The following is a 15,817-nucleotide window of genomic DNA, read 5'->3' as shown; positions in this document are numbered from 1 at the left end:
TAACGGCATTAAACAAGTTAACTTTTGTCCTTCATTCATGATAGCTATTCACAAATGACCTTCACGTATTTGTGTTAAGCACTGGTTCTGTGCGACGTCAAAAATCAACGTCGCTAAATATCGTCATGTTCAGTGACGATGCAATAAATCGACTTAAAAGTTTACCTCTTCTTTCTCGCTTGCTTGAAGGTCGAAATGACAACGTTATTTTTCATGATTTAGACTTGAGAGGAGTTTATTGAAGTGACAATTAGGGATTGTAGATCATAGGGATGCGAAACTTCATCCGCTTTTGGCTTATCCGCAACACTAGAAGGGTTACGTTTTTTTGTAATTTACAAAATATTTTACTTTTTATGGGATATATAAGAAGAGTGAAGTTGGTTTTAAAGTAATTTGAGGTTTTTAGTCGAAAGTAAGCCAGCAGTAAAGCGTAAAAAAAATGTCAAATAGGCAATTGACCCTTCTAATGTTGAAGGAACAACGGAGTTGCGCGTCCCGTAATGTACCGTCCCTAGTGACAATGCCTTGCTTTTCCGGTACAGTTTTATCCCTAAACTTTTTTTCAACATGCACAACCTGCTACTTCTTTGTTCAATAGATTGAGTTCGCTTTTACCAACATGATCGTCATTCGTCACTTATTTCACAAGTTCAACGGTTGCCACAGCGAATTCGCAGCAGTAGGCTGAAACAATCGTTGTATCTATACTTGTGAATTACTTCTCTGTTAATGTTTCTAATATGATGTTAGGTTGAAATTTAAGAAGAATATAAATGGAGCAGTTAGCAATATGGGCTACAACATCAAAAGCCTTTGCCACATGATGTACATAAAATAGGCTACAGTCCTTAAATTGCCAAAACATAGCGTAAATTCAATCTTGGAGTTGTTTGTCTGTTTTAAAAAAAAGAAACATTAAAAACGTAAAAAATATTTTAGGTTTATAAACCATGCTTAAACGTGATGTTCATCCAGTAATGAACATTTTGCTGCTTAAATCATCATGGAGTTTCTAATCGAGTTACTCTTGTTATATAACTGTATCCGACAGCTTGCTTTAGTCTGGTGACTCAGAAACATCTTTAGACTTTCTTGACGCTTGGTGTCAAATTAACCTCAGCAGAAGTACGGTAGCAATCTCAAATACCTTTGAGATCTCCAGGCTTTATGAAAAAGCGATGTTAATGCTATAGCCAGATATCAATGCTAGAAAATGATTGCACAATGTACATAAAGAATTGCATATCTTCACTTTTTACAGCAACCTCAAAAATATTTGATAGAGTTTGAAAAAAATATCGAAAACGGTGGACACCATGTGCAAAAACCATCAAGATTGCACGCCTCCAACTACGCAGGCCTACAGTGAAACCGATACCTTTTTGTTACAGCACTCGCTATAAGTGTGTATTCCGACCAATCCTAACAACTTCAGCACTTAGGGTACATTTGAGGTGACAAAAGTTGCTTGAAAGCTTGTTTATGTCAATGAAAGATTAATTACACGTTAAAGGGATGAAACTTATGTACTAATTTAAAATGACTCACAGGAAAGGAAAAGATTCTATTTCTTTTTACGTGCTCGTTTGAAAATGGCCATAAAGAAACTACATTTGTGTCGAACAGTCTTGTGAAAAACTTTTAATTATAGCCTACGATCTTTGATCAACAACAAGTGCTAAGTAAATCTCTCATTTATACGCGTGGTGTTGTGTTTTCATCTTGGTAAAGTGTTTCCGGTTTCAAGTGAAGGAGGTAACCACACCCCTCAGATAAGAAAAGGGCATCAAAACTGTTTCTGTTTTATTTTCATTAATTAAGACTGCTGCTTAAAAATGATAAAAAATACGGTAACCTTAGCTTTTTTCGTTGTACGGTTTATATGTGAAATCTGTTGTGTAATGAAATTCTTCAAAAGAAACTTTTGTTCATCTGCCGACAATGACGCTGGAAAAGACATTTCTGGACTAAAAACAAATTAGCGAATTTCATGCTAACAAAAATCTGTCAACGTTGAATCATCGCAAATACCAAAGATGATTTAAGTTGGGTATGAGAAAGTTCGATGTGAGTTCACTCTGTTTTTCATTTGCTATCTCACTTGTCAATATCTGTCAAAATATGTTTGCTCCTCCCACTTAATAGCGTTGCGTCGCTACAGACCAAACTAAGGTGCGACTTAATGATTTTGATTTGCAAACTGTATCGTTTTTGATTTTGGACAAAAAGCCAATGACGCAGAGGTCATCTTGCATTGTTTTCAGTCTGTTTATCCTTTCAATTGTTGTTTAGATACAAGTCGTTGTTTGACAAATACGCCCCTCATCTATAAAGTATCGTTTGACAGAGATGTAACCTGTTATCCATATCCTATTCTCATTCTTCGGCTATTTAAAAGCGGCCTTATGATTAAGCGATGCTTTACGCCAACAAATCACACCTACAAGACGACACTCTATCCCCAGGAACATGCCTTACCTGGGTAAACCACAGTGCAAAGTTTCACACGGTATAGGATTAACCGGATGTAACTTGAAACGATATTTGCAAGCTGTGGATCAACATAGATGACCAAACCAAAATTGCTTTTTGAAATTATCCATTTATGCAACAGCTGCGTTTATAGTTTTACAAACTGTTAAAGGAGAGACATTCAGCTGTGTTTTTTGAGAAATAGCCTAACCTTAGATAGCAAAAGTCAAAAACGCAGTTGAAGTAACACTGTTTTAAAATGGATTGTTGTACATTCATTTTGTGGAGCTTTTTGAACCAAACTCTACTTGCTCCTAGTTTAGCGTATGGATGGCGGCTGCATCCTGCAATCTCATTGACTGTGCACGTGCAGTTTTGGGGATTGTTCAAATGTCTTATGATATGACAAAGCTTTGGAAAAGAGTTCAATTTGTTGAACCATAGACAGACAAAAAAAGTAACTTTAGCGGGTTTAACATATTGTATTACACAAAAAATATATCATAATTAAAATAAATTCAAAAGTTTTCGATACGTAACGTACCTATGTCCTCATCGAGAATTATAAATTTGCAATATACATAAAATGAGAATCATAAGAGAAATCTGACTATGCACTATATCTGTAATGACACTCCGAACTGAAAAGCACATTCAACAAGCGATACAAGAATGAATACGAGAAAATACACGGCGGGAAACAGATCACACGAGGTGTTTTTACAAGCATGTGACAACAATTAGAACACATCTCTAGAGTGAAACCGATATTTGTACTGAGTCGTAGCTTGCTGTTGATCACAAACATCATTTTGGGGTAAAAAAAAAACACTAAAATAATGTCATAGAATGTTTCAACAATACGCTACTTAAACTTACGAGACTTTTAGTTCAAACAGTCAATAATGACGAAGTACAAGATGAAAGATGAAGGAAAGGCGGCTGAAAGAAAGGAACTGGTCACCATACCTTTGTTAGTGCATTATCTTTTCTTTCCCCGAAGCTCAATAACTTTTAGCATAAGATCATTATTTGCTCGGTCAAATATAGCCTACATCTACATGCCGAATTTGAATTACGGCAACTCAGATCCAAGTCCATCGCGAAGTGCAGATGGACTTTGTAAAAAAAGTCAATCTTAGCAATAAAAACAAACCCCACTACCTCAGTGGCCAGATTAGTTTTTCAGTTTTCGCTATACTGCTGCTTACTTTTGATAAGCTCTGGTTTGATTTCAGCTTGGATCATTGCAAGAAAAGTTTAAAAGATCCCAGTTGTGCTCTTTCTGAAGTAAAATGAGTAAGTCCAAATGGCAACGTGTTCACAACGTAAATGTGATACAAAAAACAAAAAGATACATAGGCTATGTGAATAAAACTACGTGCTTTTGTCTCCAGCAAGTCGATAATAATTAAAACCGTGATATCGACATTATGAAGGGCAAATACTGCATTGAGTTAAAAAAGTTTTTCAACATGATTACTTGTCAGCTTGGAGTAAAACTGCCAGAGGAAACATAAACAGAACCCTCTGTCTTGACTAACCAAATGTGAAAGTTAGGTCCTTCTTTATTTACATTCAGCGCCAAAAGAAGAGCATCTGCATCACAAATGTGAAAAGGGGCCTAATTTCAGCTATACTTGGCAACTCTGGCACAACATGTTAATATGTCATTGATTTCAACAAACCCCAGCAAAAATTCGTCAAAAACTGAATTGCATTTTAGATAGACTTTGCAAACTGAATGCCATGAAGCGCAGCCTGAAGCTGCCTAAAGGGAAAAGTCCATGACATCTGCTCCGGTTTTTCACTGACCTTCTTATATGGTTGTTTTCGAGCCTTGATTTCTTGATTTACTGACAATGATTTCTTGTCAGGTGAGTGGGGTAGTGCAAGGCCGTGTAAGTACCATCTCGGCCCCTCTAAAAACTACTAGTGCGCCTTATTTTTAGTGATTGCTCTTAACTTTATGACCGGAAAGCGTTTGGGGTGGTAAACCTTTTCAACAGGCCCGTAACTAGCTTGGAGCACCAGGGGGGGCAAAAAGTATTCCAGAGGGGGCCCAACTTTTACCTTCCGCATCATGTACGAAAACGACGTTTGTACACAATGTGGTATATCTACGCAAAAACATTAATCGTATTACAGCGTTTACATTAGCATATCATAGATTATCATAGAAACAGCAGCGTAAACTGGCATTATAGAGTCAATTACATATTGTAGCTTAAGCAGTTATAATGACGACAGAATAGAAATTGAGAAACAAAATCATTTTTAAAATATCCGATCCGGATCCGACCATCAACTAGCGATAAAATGGTTAAAAATTGGCATAGAAACCGCAGTGAAATAAAAATTTATGATTTTGTAGTTGACTCTTTTTGGTAGTTTTAATCCTTTCATGAACTTCGAGTTTGTTTTAGTTTATTTGCACTTTCCTCTAATGCGCTGTATAAATCACACAAAATATACACAGAAAATAGGTGTTCAACTATGATCAAATAGGGCTGCAGCCGCTGCACCTGTCACTCATCGTTTTGTAAATAATTGTAGCCTACAATGTGTAACCTACATTGCACCTCTTTTTCTCTAGTGCAGATTCAACAATTATCTCTTCAAGATCAATCTTTTAAGGATAATATTGAGAATGTATTCCACACCATCAGTGAAATATATCCTCGCCATAGATAGGTTATGTCCCACCTTAACAGAACGCGTTGGTGGACTTCACTGAGTCTATTAACAAAAACTTTCACGTCTATTTTCTCGGTCATTTCTTTTACAAACCCCAACAGGACCAAGTTCGCCTGTCTCGTCTGGAACATAGACCTGCGTGTAGGCTGGTCTATCTGAGATAAAACGGAGAAGCCACTCTCACAAACCGCACTACTGGACCCGAATGATGCCATAGTAGCAGCAAGTTTATATACATTCGGGAATGCCAGTCGTTGATTGGACAGTTCTTTCAGTAGGCTAATATATTGGAATTTTGCAACTTCCACACGATCATGGAGGAACTGTTTTGCGACTTGCAATTCCGCCTCTGATGGAATATCTATCTTCAGTTGCGTCGTCGTCGTCGTCTGAGCTTCTGGGGCCGAGGGTCTATCCTTTTACCACCCCAGATTCACGATGTTCCCGGACTACACTGGAAGGCTGCTAGAGAGCAGCCAGTCTTTAGTTTCATCATCCATGACGCGCAGACCTTCCACTCCGTTAGGTGGCTTGAAGATGGTACAGTCATTGATGATGTGGTCTGCGGTCTGTTCCTCGGCACCACATTCACAGGAGGAGGAAGAAGCCATTCCCCATTGGTGCCTGGTTGAGCGGAAAAGCCCGACGCCCGTACGGAGACTGTTGAGGCGCACCCATGCCTGTCTCTGTAGTGTCAGGCCGATGGGGCGTGTGTCGGCGTCGGGGATGAATGAATGGAGTCTGGTGGTGCTTGACCTCCATTCAGAATGCCATTTATGGTCCGCCCAAGTAGCCGCAGAGATGTCTTGTTCGTCAGCTTCGTTGATCAGAAGCCGAGCGGCTGGCACGAATGGGTGTCTTGATTTCAGTCGGCGGGGGTGCCCGTTTGGGAAGGCAGAGATCTTGTGGTGGAGAAGATGATTAGGCTCCAGTGCCCGTCGACCGAGGGACAGAGTGGATTCTTCGCGACGAAGCTCAGCAGGTTGGATGCCAGCGAGAATGGGGAGATTGTCCAATGGTGTGGGACGCAGGCATCCGGTCACTGTGCGCAGGGCGCTGTTTATGGCAGTGTCGATGTTGTGGCAGTGAGCACTGCGGCACCAGACAGGTGCACAGTACTCTGCTGTAGAGTAGACAAGGGCTAAGGCTGCTATTCGCAAAGTGTCAGCCCTCGCCCCCCAGCTAGAGCCTGCCAGGCGCTTCAGTAATGCAGCGCGGGATGTCAGTTTCTTGCGCAGTGACACCAAATGGTGGCGGTATGTGAGCGATCTGTCTAATGTCACCCCAAGATACCTTGGCTCGGGGCAGAAGGACAGAGGTTTTCCGTTGTTGTGGACATGTAGCTCACGATCAGCTTCCCGATTGTGTAGGTGGAAAGCTGCCGCCACAGTTTTGGTTTCGCTGAGTTTCAGTCGCCAGTTCTGGAGATAAGCTGAGATGGTTTGCATGTCCTGGCTCAAGGTGTCTTCTAGATTTTCCCACGACTTTGTGGAGTGGAGAATTGCCAGATCGTCCGCATAAGCGTATTTTGCGGAGACCGTGGTTGGCAGGTCGTGGGTGTAGATGTTGAAAAGAAGTGGAGCCAGGACCGATCCCTGTGGGACGCCGTTTTTCAGGCGTCTCAGTCTGCTTCGCCGTGGGTTGCCGGTGGTGAGGGTGAAGCTTCGATTCCTGACAAGTTCCATGATCATATGGACCATATGTCGGTCAGGAAGCAGGCGAAGCAGCTTGTAAGTAAGGCCGCGATGCCATACAGTATCGTAGGCAGCTGTGAGATCTAGAAAGACAGCGCCGGCCTTCTTTTTTGCCTCAAAGCAGTCCTCGATGTCCTGGGTCAACAGTGTGACCTGATCTAAAGTGGATTTTCCGCGCCGAAACCCAGCTTGCTCTTTTGGAAGGAGCGGGTCGATGATTGGGTTGACGCGGGCATAGATCAGTCTTTCGAGGATCTTGAAAGGAACACAGAGGAGGGATATCGGACGATAGCTCTTTGGGTCCTCTGGTGGCTTGTGAGGCTTAGGGATCGCAACTACTAAAGCTCTTCTCCAGATTTTTGGGATTGTGAGGTGGTGCAGGCAGGAAGAGAGGAATCTACGTAACCAGGACTTTAGGGCATGGCCAGCATGGAGCACAAGCTCAGGGCAGATCTTATCGGGCCCTGGAGACTTGTGTGGTTTCACTAGGCGGAGGGCGGTGGCGAATTCCTCTGGAGTGAAGTCTCCAGAGATTGTTTCTTCTGGTGGTGTTTCCACTCGCCATAGGGCAGATACTTCCTTGGCAACAAGGCGGGATGCCTTGCGGTCCTTTGTCTTGTACACCCCGTTCTGCACTAGCTGGGAAGCGATGGCATTAGCAGAAACGGGGCACTGACGAGGGGAGTTTGCTGAGCGCCCAGTGAGGTTGTTGATGATGCTCCATGCTTTGCGGCTTGAGTGTGAGAAGTCGATGGTTTGGACAGCTTCGTTCCACCGCTCAAGCTTCTTTGTGTCCAGCCGCTCAAGTAGTCTGGTGGCGGCGGTGTTAGAAGCAGCACCACTTGTGGCGGCTAGGTATGAGCGGTAGAGAGCTTCACACTCAGAGTCCCAGCATGGTTTATAGCTGGTTCGATGGCCACGTGGTATTGTGGCCTTTGCCGCAGTTAGTATGGCATTGCAGAAGTCCTGGTATGCCTCGTCTGCGTTGCATGTTTCAGTCGGTGGTAACTTTGCAGCAGACTCATTGGTCAGGAGGCTGTATTGATTCCAATAGGCTTTTTTGAAGTTCCATCGCTTCACCGGTGAACTCGGGACAGGAGCCACAAGTTTTGGGGTGATGATGAGGGACGGCCGGTGTTGGGACCGCGGGAACTTCTCAAGCACACGTCTGTCTGGAAGAGAGCTGTCGACACTCGCGAAGGCCAAGTCAGGGTTTGTCCCTGTTCCCCAGCGGCCGGAGTGAAAACTGGCTGGTTCCTTTGGATTGAAGTTGCGTATATAGGCCTAATTGGAATGAGAGATTCACGGTCCAAGAAGTTTTCATTTTTTCTTGAAAGGGCACGAACAGATGTATAAAACCATAAATTGTCAGCAAATCTGAGTTTCATCTCCAAAACAATGTCGTCTATCACAGCATACATTAGTAACTTTCTCAGATCCCTTTCCTCTTCCATTCCTACAGCAACTAGTAGGTTAGGCTAACTCTCCTAAGGCGTGTGTTTGGCAGTCAACTTTCTGCACAGTATTCTGGAGACTGATCGGCTATCACACTGCTTTACTCAGTTGAAAACTGGTGTAGCCTACTCTGGATCTAACCAACATTAAATCTCGAGTCTGTCTAACGCAGGGGTTCTTAAACTTTTTTTTAACGCGGACCCCTTAAACATTTTTTGGTTGGCGTGAACCCCCTTTGTGGCCTAGTCCGAGAAACTTTTTTTGATCAGTATGAATTGGACATGACGCAATAAAATTAAAATGAATTGGTAACAAAATTTATGTTTTATTAAATTTAAGAAATAGCGAATGCAGATTGTTTTTCAATATCTTTGATTTAATTTTATTAATATGAAGAATGCTGCTGTTTGTCTTCAACAAGAACATGAAATTGTGGCTTCGAGTTTGATAAGGCTGATAGGATAGTTGTTTGAACTTAATCTTTTTTCTTTTGAAAAATTTATTCCATTTTTGAAATTATACACTAAGATTTCCAGTGGGCCTTCATGGACCCCCTAAAACTAGTCTGCGTGCCCCTTGGGGGTCCACGGACCCCAGTTTAAGAACCCCTGGTTTAACGCAACATTTGACCACACCATTAAACACACAATGTTTACAATTAAACAACACAAGAAAATCTGGTATAAAAGTGGAAAGTCAGCGAACAGAGCTAATTAACATCATTTTTTCCAGGGGGTGCCAACATTTTTGCAGGGGGGGCTTCGCCCCCCCTGCGCCCCTCCTAGTTACGGGCCTGCTTTTCAATGTGAGGAAAAAATTTACATTCATCATTTTAGCAAAGAGTAAACAACTTTTATGATTTTGTAGAACAAAATAGTTAATTGGCTATGCCGACAATGCAGAAGGGGATCCAGAAAAAAGTTGGGAAAGCACCAGAGTTTTAACAAAGTAAAATTTATAACATAAATGAGCAATGCAATGCAAAACTTAATGTCCAAATAAATGAAACGGAAAGGGGATGTGGAGGCTTGCCCCCCAGAAAAAATTGACAAATATAATCTTGTTTGGGTCACTTTTTAGGAGTAATATTTTTTTATGAAAATGCACACTTTGTATGTAACCAAATTCATCAAATTAACATTGGATTAGGGTTATAAGTTTTGTTTAAAATTTAAGTTAGCCTACCATTTCAATATTTTTTATTCACAACCACAAAAGGATAATTTATTTTTTAAAAGTTTGTATAGCCTAGTGTGTTGTAGCCTTTCAGGAGGCTAAAACTTCGAAAATTTTACCTGAGATGTCCCCAACTTCACAGATAACTTTTTCACTTCATAACCTATCTCGACTCACATTGAAATTTATCAATTTAATTATTTTTAATTAACTAGGCTATTTGAGTGAGCAGTGTTCACTTCGAAATATTGCATGATTTTGTTAGTTTTTTCTAGACACAAAAAACTTTTCACTCCCTTAATTCTCAACTATGCTTGCCCAACATCGTCGAGTTGAGCGAAATGTGGTTGAGCAAGCAAAAATTTTTTTGTAAAGTGGAAAAAAAATTGTAAAATTACAAGCCGAAAAACGCACGAATTAAATATGAGAGGGCCCCTAGTTAGAGGTAGGCTCCTAGTAGAGGAGGTTTGAAAGGCAGTAAAAACGGCCTTGCATGATTTAATTCGCTATTGATTGATTATCGAGCGTTTGTAGTATTTTTATTTTTAAACAGTGAAAAAACATTAGACAGACTAAAATGAGTGGGCCCCTAATCAGCCGGGGGATACAGAGGGCGGTTAAAACAACCCTGGGTGAGCGTCTTAGGTTAGTTGATGTACCTTAGTTTCACTAAAAGTGACAAAGATAAATGCTGTTCGAGGAAGCCATAAAAACAAAACCTTTGTAAAGCCGCCACTTAACTTCTTCGAGCAAGCTTTAAATTAAATCATATGTCAAAGGCAGAAGTAAAATTATTTACAACTGTTGTGGATGAATTCGACAATCGAAATCAACAGGTTTACGTCGTTTCAATATTGTTGGACATTGGAATAAAAAATGCGCTCTTTCTTGAATTATGCGAAAATTTATCTTCATTAGACAAATAAATGACTAATGCGGAGTATCTGCTACTAACGGTGTTTTGCAGACAAAAGCAATGTTGCGGAGTATGCGACATAAATCGATAATTTATGTCATCACGTCATCCATAGAGACAATGACACAATCACAGAAAAAAATAAAATGCGATTTTGTTTGATGTCAGTTCAACCTCGAAAAGTGTCGGCTGCATAGCCTAGTGGTGAGAGCCTTGGCTCGGCGTTCGATAGGTCACCTGTTCGACACCGGTCAAGATCATGTGGCTGTGACTTCGGAAGGACACTCAAAGGCATACCTGAAGCTTCAACTACTGGGTGTAAGCTTGGATACGACAAAAAAACGTTGAAAAGTGTTAAATTGGTTTGAAACACTCCATTAGTGCCCCATCAATCTTATGTTCGAGTGATGATTTGTCGTTTGTACAAATGTGGCAAGTCGGAGTTTGCACCAGCCGCTGGTTCAATCAGTAGGTGAACAGTTGCAGTTTCATTATTTTGCAACATTACAGAAAAAACTTAGTTTATAATTTCAAAACCCAAAAGCTGGTGAGCAAACCTCTAAAAATTCGCTCACAGAGTTTAGTTTGAGAGCCATTGATCAATGGAATCCAATAGGAAAGGCACAAACGCTAACGCACTACAATTGTTGTATCGCCAAGAACCGATAGACACTGTTAAGAATCTTTTAACTAAAATTTCTCCAAAATTCAGTTTTAATTTCATGAATTCGGTCAAATACGAAGTGTACGTGCTGATCAAAAACGTATTATTGGGCTCCAAAATACACAAAAAAGTGACCAAAACAAAGTTAAATTTGTCAAACGTTTCTAAGGAGGAATTTTACAAATTTTGCTCCGTCCAAACTTTGGAGGGCCCTAATTTTTTTTCTATATCCGCTACTGTCTTGCTATTGTTTTTTTCGTTATAGGCTATTTGTAAAAATTGAAACACTGCTTGAATGTAGAATCTTAGAATTACGTGACTTTTTAAAAGCAGCTACTTCCTTGTAGGCTATACAGTATACACGTTTTCCATGACTGTTAACAATACAAAACTGAAGTAAAAATAAGGAAAGAAAACTAGCGAATATTTTAAGTCCCTCTTTCATGGTAAATACCTTTGTTTGTCTTAGATAAGCTATTTAGTGTTTGAAATTAGACATATGAATGACGTCGTAGAATTGTTGTGCAAACACAAATGAATTCTTTCTTAAAAATGTGGAGTAGAGTACTGTTCTCTAGCCAACTTTAAATAAAGTTTGTTCACTTTCAATATTCATGCCAGTAGCATGCTGATCAAAAAGTATTGTTGATGCAAAGTGGTCAAGCCTGAATAAGTTTAGGCGGTATTGACTGTTCAACATTTGTTGGAACCTAACAGGGTTACACTCTTATCAGAAATAAAAAAGCAATATACACCGGTCATTTACTGTTCCATTCTTTGTACAAATTAAAACTTTTTTTACGTACGTATGTCATCAAATTCTAAGCACAAGTTTAGCAAATATGTACAGATCATTGCAGATTTGATTGAGCATGAAACGTACAAAGACCTGTTCTGATTAAACACGCAATGCACTTGAAGTGAGGTCATATGCGATCGGCGTTCTCAAGCCACAAACATCTGCCACTTTTCCATGGGTTAAAGTTTATTGCAACCTTGCCACCTAACTCTCAAAACTTCGTTTTCAATTTATGTAAGCACCTGGTGCATTGTAACGCTCTTACCTCTCCAAATAGCATCAACTTTCGGTCAAGCTGAAAAGCATTCAAGTTTGCATACGTCATTGTAATGTTACACGAGGTTAGATTGACAGAAAGTTGGTGTGCTTAGCCTGTGGGAAAATGTTGAGTCGGCTCACTAGAATCAGACACCAAGTCTCAGCTGAGCCAGAGAAAAAGATCATTTGCAGAAATGCATTTGCAACGTCGAAGCAACTATCACCTTTTGCTGCACCGAACCAAATTTAAGCCCAAGTTTCATAATAAAAATCAACACGTCTAAGAGGGTTATGAAAATTTTAAAATAGTTTGTAACAGTGTATTTAGGTTACCGTAACATCACAAAAAAGTATATTTTGCCCAAAAGTATTTGCAAATCACCCACGTTGTTTGCATGCATTCAAACTGGGAAGTAAGTTGCGTAAAATTGATCACTATTCCAACCATAAATGTTGTCACCCAGAGGCTATCTGCAAGTAAAAGCAGTAGCCGAGCTTAAGTAATTTTACGTTTTTCTACTTTGCATTGTCACGACCGATAAAGCAAGTCTCTGCAGTGCTACATTCCGAAGCTAGGAGCTGAAGTATGGTAACATTATCGAAACTGTGAAAATCGACCTTCTCTAAATAAAAGTTGAGCAGCCAACGGCCAGATTGTGTCAGTCAATAATTCCATCCAATCGTAGACCACACGCGAAAACATCAACAACAAAGTGGATTAAACACAAAAGCAGTTACAAACATAAACGTTCTGCATCATCATTAAACCCTTTAAGTGAGTGTTTTGGCTCAAAATTTAACGACATTAAGAGATGAAGTGCAAAAACATGAACATATGATTCACCGCTTTCTCATATGCGTGGTTTTATTTGCTCATGTGAAAGGGTTTTTTCAAATCATTTACTGTCGCTTTGGAATTTTAATGAATTTAAACTTTTCAAAGGTGAATATTATTAAAATTTTGCCTGTGCTTGGTGTGGCAGTTAAACTTGCGTAAATTGTCCTGGTTTTATGTCATCTACAGTAGTAAGTAAAATTGTAAATTGAACCAATCATTTGTACCTTCCTTTTCACCTTCGGGAGAAGTTTGTACAATATACACATTACTGCCATTGCCTGCAAACTGTTTGCATTGAGTAATGAGGCAGTTGAGGGTTGTAAAAAAATGAGTGAAAGTTACACCCGAAAGATAAAGAAATTTTCCTTATTTTAAAAGTACCGTAGTAGTTGGTTGAGAAATATGAGTGGAATTATCTTTTAGGCGCAGCGATGCCCAACTTCACGATCAATTGCAGGAAGTTATTGACAAAGTTACATCCTTTTGCATACAATATCGTAATACTGTAACACCATGATTCCCTTAAATGTACAATTAAGTTGATCAGGAAGTCATCAAGTTACGAAAGTTAAACTTACTCGAAACGCAGTCGTTGCGCAGCTCAGTTGTCATGTTTTTAAGTGTCGTAAACTACTAAATTCCAGATTTACACCTTGAATAAATATAGAAAAATGCTATTCAAGTTGCATAACTCCAGCTATGACCCTAACAGGCGAAAATAAACGAAGCTTTCACCAATGGTTGGAAAATGCTTCAAGAACCAAATAGTATCAGCCTATTCATAATGCAACGAAGATTATTACCAAACAAAATAGGTTTTTAAAACTACCATTTTTCACACGTTTAACTTTTAATTACAATTAAAGTGGCTAGGTGTCAATTAATAATTGTTAATAAGAAAGTGATGACAAATTACATGAATTCGAAGCGATTTCATGCTACAAATTGTAACCTACAAGCACGAGGACAAAAACCTGCTAGCGGTCATTCACAGAGGGTCCCAAGCCAGAGCATTCTATTTTGTTTTGAATTTTGCTTGCAACAAAACAAAACATAATAAAGAAACAATGAAAATAAAAGCTGGGTGTGAAGAACTTTCTAATTGGAGATATATAAGCGCTGGTATCAACAAAGACTTCCACATAATAAATAATATCATCACAAATAGGCTGGAGTTGGCAGGTTTGTGATGATCGATAGATGACTTTAGTTTGCGCATGAATCTTTGTTTGACAAATGCGCAGAGAAAACCACAGTTACAGCCCTGTTTGTGCATCTTTATGTTATTAAGAAAGTTAACAAGCAAAAGTCTAAGTCCGATTACTTCAGATAATCTAACAAATGCTTCATGTAAGCAATTGGTCTGATATATGTGCCAACCGAGTTGGGTAATCGCCAGGTTGAATCGAAGCAGAATGCTGTAGTGGTCTAGATCCGCTCCAATCCCATTTGATCGAAGCCAGTTTAGCCTTCAAACTTCTCAAGAATGCGACATTGGGCAATGAGCTCACATCATGAACACAAACTTCTTGTTCACTTGTCATCGTTCGAGGTTCGCAGAAAAAACGCGCTAATTCAAAGTGAATTGTAATTTTTCGGCAAGCTTAGCTGCTGTGTACAGTAGAATGGTGGAGCCGGAGTTTGTTCAATTTTCAGAAAATGCAGTGGATTCGAAGTTTTATTTTTCACAAAAGTTTCAGAATGGAATGGATTTGAAGTTTGCTTCAGCAACTTTGCATTTAGTTAAAGCAAGTAAGCGTCGTATAACTCTGTTTGTAGAGAGAAATAAACGTTCCAAACGGTTTTCGACCCAGCGGTGAAGCTTATAAGTGTACGCCACTAAAAACATTTTTGTGCTACTAAACTTGACAAACATTTGTGCACCTCCTGAGCTATTTCATGTTATACGCATTGGCTAGTAGGCCTATAACGTTACCTAAGAATTTCGTTTTGGAGTGAATTCAGAATATAAAATAATGAGATTTTTTCGGAATGGGAATCTGGTTTCATGGAGTAGGAGTCGAGTCTCAACAATCACACTCCGCTCAACACTGCTGTATAGAGAAAAAAGACCCACTAGCAAAATCTGCCCTTTTTACAACTTCTCGTCGTCGTCGTGTGAGCCTCTGGGGCCGAGGGTATATCCTTTTACCACCCCAGATTCACGACTCAACGTCTGATTGAATCAATAAAAAAAGAAAAACAAAATTACCTAGCTAAAGATAGCCTATAAAACGAGATTGTTTTGACCAGCGAAATTCGTGCTGTGTAGTTTATAGGCAAAAATTATTAGGACTAAACAAAAACTTATCCAGGCTGGAAACATGCCCCAGCCAGCAAAATCCGTCATTTTTACATTGATTTAACATCTGCAGACGTTAAATCAATGTAAAAGTGATGGATTTTGTCGTCTGGGAGTCAATACTCATTGCAATCAATTTTGGTTTTTAATGAAGTTGCTTTGAAAATGCTGGTAAAACCAGGTTTGGAAACGTGAGAAGATCTCTGTTCAAATGTGATTGATCTCACATGCTTGGAGATCAAAGAGGCCAGTTTAAGCTTTCAGCTCCAACACCTGATGGTGCGCGCAGAAAGGTTTTGAGTGAAGACTTACAACTTATCCCGGAAATTCTTCGTTGATAATAATTCAATTTCATTCATTGATGTTTGTATACACATCTGAATTATAAATACCAGAAAACAACAAAGGGTTGTTCAAACGTCGTTTTTCACTGATAACGGTGGGTACCTTGTCAAGAAGAATTGTAATTTTTCATCATTTTAACGTGTAGCGATGTTGAGACGACGTAAAAGTGACAAGTTTTGCTCACTGGAATATCAGGTC

This window comes from Aplidium turbinatum, chromosome 10 (genome assembly GCF_918807975.1).
Source record: "Aplidium turbinatum chromosome 10, kaAplTurb1.1, whole genome shotgun sequence".
In the NCBI taxonomy this organism is placed as follows: domain Eukaryota; kingdom Metazoa; phylum Chordata; class Ascidiacea; order Aplousobranchia; family Polyclinidae; genus Aplidium; species Aplidium turbinatum.
This window is presented reverse-complemented; position numbering follows the sequence as displayed.